The sequence below is a fragment of the Oncorhynchus keta genome, unplaced genomic scaffold, assembly GCF_023373465.1.
Source record: "Oncorhynchus keta strain PuntledgeMale-10-30-2019 unplaced genomic scaffold, Oket_V2 Un_contig_14294_pilon_pilon, whole genome shotgun sequence".
Taxonomy (NCBI): domain Eukaryota; kingdom Metazoa; phylum Chordata; class Actinopteri; order Salmoniformes; family Salmonidae; genus Oncorhynchus; species Oncorhynchus keta.
In genome coordinates, this window is record NW_026278661.1 from 8,054 (window position 1) to 15,413 (window position 7,360).

General features: G+C 48.1%; 3 long non-coding RNA genes across 44 annotated transcripts; 2 read left to right on the top strand and 1 right to left on the bottom strand.

Moving 5' to 3' along the window:
* Nucleotides 1-474: 474 nt before the first annotated feature.
* On the top strand, nucleotides 475-4,153 carry LOC127918480 (uncharacterized). 21 transcript variants are annotated; one of them, XR_008100130.1, is made up of 7 exons: nucleotides 475-1,170; nucleotides 1,891-2,980; nucleotides 3,107-3,190; nucleotides 3,233-3,400; nucleotides 3,443-3,785; nucleotides 3,828-3,883; nucleotides 4,036-4,153. It is a non-coding gene; the product is annotated as an uncharacterized LOC127918480 (long non-coding RNA). The 21 variants fall into 21 exon arrangements; XR_008100123.1 differs by having other exon boundaries at nucleotides 3,443-3,883; XR_008100129.1 differs by lacking the exon at nucleotides 4,036-4,153 and having other exon boundaries at nucleotides 3,443-3,898.
* A 327-nt stretch (nucleotides 4,154-4,480) lies between these two features.
* LOC127918479 (uncharacterized) lies at nucleotides 4,481-4,982 on the top strand. Of its 2 annotated transcripts, none has more exons than XR_008100119.1 (4): nucleotides 4,481-4,593; nucleotides 4,709-4,766; nucleotides 4,797-4,854; nucleotides 4,885-4,982. It is a non-coding gene; the product is annotated as an uncharacterized LOC127918479 (long non-coding RNA). The 2 variants fall into 2 exon arrangements; XR_008100118.1 differs by having other exon boundaries at nucleotides 4,508-4,550.
* Nucleotides 4,983-6,008: 1,026 nt separating this feature from the next.
* On the bottom strand, nucleotides 6,009-7,357 carry LOC127918481 (uncharacterized). Of its 21 annotated transcripts, none has more exons than XR_008100151.1 (4): nucleotides 7,297-7,357; nucleotides 7,065-7,178; nucleotides 6,592-7,009; nucleotides 6,009-6,393 (listed from the first exon to the last, which is right to left on the bottom strand). It is a non-coding gene; the product is annotated as an uncharacterized LOC127918481 (long non-coding RNA). The 21 variants fall into 21 exon arrangements; XR_008100161.1 differs by lacking the exon at nucleotides 7,065-7,178 and having other exon boundaries at nucleotides 6,009-6,113; nucleotides 6,226-6,393; nucleotides 6,592-7,037; nucleotides 7,297-7,351; XR_008100157.1 differs by lacking the exon at nucleotides 7,065-7,178 and having other exon boundaries at nucleotides 6,009-6,113; nucleotides 6,198-6,393; nucleotides 6,592-7,037; nucleotides 7,297-7,351.
* Between the last annotated feature and the right edge of the window lie 3 nt (nucleotides 7,358-7,360).

A 7,360-nucleotide genomic window follows, 5' to 3' on the forward strand; every position in this document is an offset into this window, starting at 1 on the left:
TATGGTTGTTCCTCAGGAGAGGATCTCTCTCTGTACATAACCTCAATATGGTTGTTCCTCAGGAGAGGATCTCTGTCATTTATTTGCGTTTTCTCCCCCACACACCCTAAAGCTGTATGTGTGCTCTTAACAGAACCGGTTGTCATTCTACACACAGCCTCTGTAGGGCAGCGGGAGGGTCCCGGTGACCCGGTCCACTTAACAGAACCGGTTGTCATTCTACACACAGCCTCTGTTGGGCAGCGGGAGGGTCCCGGTGACCCGGTCCACGTGAGGCATAATAAATATATAAATCTACTTCCTGCCGTTGCCAAACACTGGACCGTATCAGATATTTTTTCCTCCTCTCATTGGACACTACTTCCAACCAATACTTTAAGAATCCCGAGGGGAGTGAACAAGTGCCTAGTTCAACTCACGCTTGGCTATTTATCCACACACACACACACACACACACACACACACACACACACACACACACAAAGATCGTTTGTCACCTCGATCCAGAATATATTTTATTGAGTCATCGTCGAGCCGTTTGTTTCAGGTTAGTAATACGGTGACTCTCTGTGTCGGTACAAAAATAAAACATTTGTTTTTTATCAAAATAGTTGTTATAATACTATACTAATATAATAATAATAATAATAATAATACTCTATTTCTCTTTCCCATCAAACACTCAGTGAGCATACGGCTCTGGTCGAAAGTAGTGTTCCTGTATAGGGAATAGGGCTCTGGTCTAAAGTAGTGTTACTGTATAGGGAATAGGGCTCTGGTCTAAAGTAGTGTTACTGTATAGGGAATAGGGCTCTGGTCTAAAGTAGTGTTACTGTATAGGGAATAGGGCTCTGGTCTAAAGTAGTGTTACTGTATAGGGAATAGGGCTCTGGTCTAAAGTAGTGTTACTGTATAGGGAATAGGGCTCTGGTCTAAAGTAGTGTTACTGTATAGAGAATAGGGCTCTGGTCTAAAGTAGTGTTACTGTATAGAGAATAGGGCTCCGGTCTAAAGTAGTGTTACTGTATAGGGAATAGGGCTCCGGTCTAAAGTAGTGTTACTGTATAGGGAATAGGGCTCTGGTCTAAAGTAGTGTTACTGTATAGGGAATAGGGCTCTGGTCTAAAGTAGTGTTACTGTATAGGGAATAGGGCTCTGGTCTAAAGTAGTGTTACTGTATAGGGAATAGGGCTCTGGTCTAAAGTAGTGTTACTGTATAGGGAATAGGGCTCTGGTCTAAAGTAGTGTTACTGTATAGGAATAGGGCTCTGGTCTAAAGTAGTGTTACTGTATAGGGAATAGGGCTCTGGTCTAAAGTAGTGTTACTGTATAGGGAATAGGGCTCTGGTCTAAAGTAGTGTTACTGTATAGGGAACAGGGCTCTGGTCTAAAGTAGTGTTACTGTATAGAGAATAGGGCTCTGGTCTAAAGTAGTGTTACTGTATAGAGAATAGGGCTCCGGTCTAAAGTAGTGTTACTGTATAGGGAATAGGGCTCCGGTCTAAAGTAGTGTTACTGTATAGGGAATAGGGCTCTGGTCTAAAGTAGTGTTACTGTATAGGGAATAGGGCTCTGGTCTAAAGTAGTGTTACTGTATAGGGAATAGGGCTCTGGTCTAAAGTAGTGTTACTGTATAGGGAATAGGGCTCTGGTCAAAAGTAGTGTTACTGTATAGGGAATAGGGCTCTGGTCTAAAGTAGTGTTACTGTATAGGGAATAGGGCTCTGGTCTAAAGTAGTGTTACTGTATAAGGAATAGGGCTCTGGTCTAAAGTAGTGTTACTGTATAGGGAATAGGGCTCTGGTCTAAAGTAGTGTTACTGTATAGGGAATAGGGCTCTGGTCTAAAGTAGTGTTACTGTATAGGGAATAGGGCTCTGGTCTAAAGTAGTGCACTATATAGGGAATAGGGCTCTGGTCTATAGTAGTGTTACTGTATAGGGAATAGGGCTCTGGTCTAAAGTAGTGTTACTGTATAGGGAATAGGGCTCTGGTCTAAAGTAGTGTTACTGTATAGGGAATAGGGCTCTGGTCTATAGTGGTTCTGAGAAGGATTCTAGAACTTTCCAGAAGAGGTTCTGAGAAGGATTCTAGAACGTTCCAGAAGAGGTTCTGAGAAGGATTCTAGAACGTTCCAGAGGAGGATCTGAGAAGGACTCTAGAACGTTCCAGAGGAGGTTCTGAGGAGGATTCTAACATCTGATTGTCAAAAAAGGGGAGTTATTGGGCAACACCATAAATAACACAACCAACTCTGATTGGCCAGTTCAGTCAGAAAAAGGTAGTAAAAACAACAAACAGGAAATAAAACAACGCTTTACTGTGAGATCATCGTACAGATATAGACAGACGGACGGACGGACAGACAGACGGAGGATAAAAGAACGTACTTCTTCCAGATATATGACCATTGAATATACACAGGTAGACTGAAGGAGAGAATACTGACGTTCTACTTTAAAAATAGCATTTACTACAACAATACTGCACTGTGTAGTGGTGTGACCTTATCCATGGTTACCAGTAGTAGAGGCCGTGTCAAACCCAGACAGAAAAGCCTAAGTATAGTAAAGGGAAGACAGTGCGCAGTTCACTGACTACATCTCCCAGAAGTCTTAGAGGCCTTTTCAAAATAAAATGTCCCCGTCATATAGGCTCCAGTTCTTGGAAGTTCTGTTTCAAAATAGTAGTTTTAGAAATGTGGTTTATAGATTCACAAAAAAGGTTCTGTTGATTCCATACTGCTCAGTGTGTGTGTGATCAGAACTCTTATTGTGAAAAATTTTCAGGTGACATACAGAATACCCCACCAGGTGACAGGAACCTCTCCATTGACACACAGAATACCCCACCAGGTCACAGGAACCTCTCCATTGACACACAGAATACCCCTCCAGGTGACAGGAACCTCTCCATTGACACACAGAATACCCCTCCAGGTGACAGGAACCTCTCCATTGACACACAGAATACCCCTCCAGGTGACAGGAACCTCTCCATTGACTCACAGAATACCCCTCCAGGTGACAGGAACCTCTCCATGGACTCACAGAATACCCCACCAGGTGACAGGAACCTCTCCATTGACTCACAGAATACCCCTCCAGGTGACAGGAACCTCTCCATTGACACACAGAATACCCCTCCAGGTGACAGGAACCTCTCCATTGACACACAGAATACCCCACCAGGTGACAGGAACCTCTCCATTGACTCACAGAATACCCCTCCAGGTGACAGGAACCTCTCCATTGACACACAGAATACCCCACCAGGTGACAGGAACCTCTCCATTGACACACAGAATACCCCACCAGGTGACAGGAACCTCTCCATTGACACACAGAATACCCCACCAGGTGACAGGAACCTCTCCATTGACACACAGAATACCCCACCAGGTGACAGGAACCTCTCCATTGACACACAGAATACCCCTCCAGGTGACAGGAACTAAACAGTCAGATCGCTCCATAACCAGGTGAGTCTATTCTCTACGTAGGCAAGGCCACAGAGTTGAATCTCTAGACTACACTATACATGGTGTCCCATCCCATATGGGGTTTATCTGGGTAGGTACGACTCATATTACAAAACACACCGATTGTTGCTTTGGGGCAACTACAGATTGAACACTATGGAGTCTCCCAGGAGGGTAAGGTAAGATGGGTAAGGTAAGATGGGTAAGGTAAGATGGGTAAGGTAAGATGGGTAAGGTAAGATGGGTAAGGTAAGATGGGTAAGGTAAGATGGGTAAGGTAAGATGGGTAAGGTAAGATGGGTAAGGTAAGATGGGTACGGTAAGATGGGTACGGTAAGATGGGTAAGGTAAGATGGGTAAGGTAAGATGGGTAAGGTAAGATGGGTAAGGTAAGATGGGTAAGGTAAGATGGGTAAGGTAAGATGGGTAATGTAAGATAGAATCTGATCAAATGCGTAAAATGAATCGTAAGTAAAATAGAGTAAGGTAAGATGGGTAAGGTAAGATGGGTAGGTAAGATGGGTAGGTAAGATGGGTAGGAGTAAGATGGGTAAGGTAAGATGGGTCAAAATGTCAGAAATATGCCAGATTTGATTAATACTTTTATTATGCTTTAGATACAAAATGTAAAAACCGTAAAATATGTCAATAATCCTTCCTCTATGGATACAATTTTACAAAATCCCAAAATGTGGTTCTTTTTTGTCCTGGTTTTATCTGGAATCACTCACAGGTGAGTTTATCCAGAGTAGGTTTAATCAGGTAGGTTTATCAGGTAGGTTTATCCAGGTAGGTTTATCCAGGTAGGTTTATCCAGGTAGGTTTATTCCTTGTAGGTTTATCCAGGTAGGTTTATCCAGGTAGGTTTATCCAGGTAGGTTTATCCAGGTAAGTTTATTCGGTAGGTTTATCCAGGTTTATCCAGGTAGGTTTATTCCAGGTAGGTTTGGTCCAGGTGGCCCATTCCAGGTAGGTTATCCAGGCAGGCCCATTCAAGCAGGCCCATTCCAGGCAGGCCCATTCCAGGCAGGCCCATTCCAGGTAGATTTATCCAGGTAGGCCCATTCCAGGTAGGTTTATCCAGGTAGGTTCATCCAGGTAGGCCCATTCCAGGTAGGATTTATCCAGGTAGGCCCATTCCAGGTGGTTTATCCAGGTAGGCCCATTCCAGGTAGATTTATCCAGGTAGGCCCATTCCAGGTAGATTTATCCAGTAGGCCGATTCCAGGTAGGTTTATCCAGGTAGGCCCATTCCAGGTAGGTTTATCTAGGTAGGCCCATTCCAGGTAGGTTTATCCAGGTAGGCCCAATTCCAGGTAGGTTTATCCAGGTAGGCCCATTCCAGGTAGGTTTATCCAGGTAGGCCCAATCCAGGTAGGTTTATCCAGATGAGGCCCAATCCAGGTAGGTTTATCCAGGTAGGCCCAATCCAGGTAGGTTTATCCAGGTCGGCCCAATCCAGGTAGGTTTATCCAGGTCGGCCCAATCCAGGCAGGTTTATCCAGCCTACAGGTATGTCTCAAGTTAGATTTGTCCCAAGTATAGTCAAGACAATACAGAACCAAGAGTAACCCAGACTCACCCCGGTAAGACCTTGTTCTGGTCCTGGTGTGGCCCGGGTCTCAGGACTTGTTGTCCCCAGCAGGGGCTGGTTGTTCCAGTGAAAGGTCTTCGTCCGACTGCCCTGTTTCTACAGCGAACACCAGGGATGCACTGCTCGTCACGGGCAGGAGTTCACCTAGAGAGGAGGATGAGAGACGAGGGGGATGCGAGAGGAGAGGGGAGACGAGAGGAGAGGAGGATGAGAGACGAGGGGGACGCGAGGGAGAGGGGGATGTGAGGGAGAAGAGGATGAGAGAGCGAGAGGGGGATGTGAGGGAGAGGGGGTGCGAGGGAGAAGGAGAGGGGGGATGCGAGGGAGAAGAGGATGAGAGACGAGGGGAGATGCGAGGGAGAGGAGGATGAGAGACGAGAGGGGGTGCGAGGGAGAGGGGGATGTGAGGGAGAAGAGGATGAGAGACGAGAGGAGAGTGCGAGGGAGAGGAGGATGAGAGACAGAGAGGGGTGCGAGGGAGAGGAGGATGAGAGACGAGAGGGGGATGCGAGGGAGAGGGGGATGCGGGGAGAGGGGGGATACGAGGAGAGGGGGATGCGAGGGAGAGGGGGATGAGAGGGAGAGGAGGGATGCGAGGGAGGGGATGAGAGACGAGGGGGATGCGAGAGAGAGGGGGGATGCGAGGAGAGGGGGGATGCGAGGGAGAGGGGGATGCGAGAGAGAGGGGATGCGAGGAGAGGGGGATGCGAGGAGAAGGGGGATGCGAGGGAGAAGGGAGGTGCGAGGAGAAGGGGGTGCGAGGGAGAAGGGGGATGTGAGGGGAGAAGGGGGGTGCGAGGAGAAGGGGTGCGAGGGAGAAGGGGGTGCGAGGAGAAGGGGGTGCGAGGGAGAAGGGGGGTGCGAGGAGAAGGGGGTGCGAGGGAGAAGAGGGGTGCGAGGGAGAAGGGGGTGCGAGGGAGAGGGGGATGCGAGGGAGAGGGGGATGCGAGGGAGAGGGGGGGATGCGAGGGAGAGGGTGCAATTCATAAAGTAACCACCAGGTGGCACTATGAGTGCTGCACCCCACCCTTTCTCTCACCTGTGTGTGTGGGTATCAGTAGTCTCACCTGTGTGTGTGGGTATCAGTAGTCTTACCTGTGTGTGTGGGTATCAGTAGTCTCACCTGTGTGTGTGGGTATCAGTAGTCTCACCTGTGTGTGTGGGTATCAGTAGTCTCACCTGTGTGTGTGGGTATCAGTAGTCTCACCTGTGTGTGTGGGTATCAGTAGTCTCACCTGTGTGTGTGGGTATCAGTAGTCTCACCTGTGTGTGTGGGTATCAGTAGTCTCACCTGTGTGTGTGGGTATCAGTAGTCTCACCTGTGTGTGTGGGGGTATCAGTAGTCTCACCTGTGTGTGTGGGGATCAGTAGTCTCACCTGTGTGTGTGGTATCAGTAGTCCCACCTGTGTGTGGGCATCAGTAGTCTCACCTGTGTGTGTGGGTATCAGTAGTCTCACCTGTGTGTGTGGGTATCAGTAGTCTCAACCTGTGTGTGTGTGGGTATCAGTAGTCTCACCTGTGTGTGTGGGTATCAGTAGTCTCACCTGTGTGTGGGGGTATCAGTAGTCTCACCTGTGTGTGTGGGTATCAGTAGTCTCACCTGTGTGTGTGGGTATCAGTAGTCTCACCTGTGTGTGTGGGTATCAGTAGTCTCACCTGTGTGTGTGGGTATCAGTAGTCTCACCTGTGTGTGTGGGTATCAGTAGTCTCACCTGTGTGTGTGGGTATCAGTAGTCTCACCTGTGTGTGTGGGTATCAGTAGTCTCACCTGTGTGTGTGGGTATCAGTAGTCTCACCTGTGTGTGGGTATCAGTAGTCTCACCTGTGTGTGTGGGTATCAGTAGTCTCACCTGTGTGTGTGGGTATCAGTAGTCTCACCTGTGTGTGTGGGTATCAGTAGTCTCACCTGTGTGTGTGGGTATCAGTAGTCTCACCTGTGTGTGTGGGTATCAGTAGTCTCACCTGTGTGTGGGGTATCAGTAGTCTCACCTGTGTGTGTGGGTATCAGTAGTCTCACCTGTGTGTGTGGGTATCAGTAGTCTCACCTGTGTGTGTGGGTATCAGTAGTCTCACCTGTGTGTGTGGGGGTATCAGTAGTCTCACCTGTGTGTGTGGGGGTATCAGTAGTCTCACCTGTGTGTGTGGGGTATCAGTAGTCTCACCTGTGTGTGTGGGGGTATCAGTAGTCTCACCTGTGTGTGTGGGGTATCAGTAGTCTCACCTGTGTGTGTGGGTATCAGTAGTCTCACCTGTGTGTGTGGGTATCAGTAGTCTCACCTGTGTGT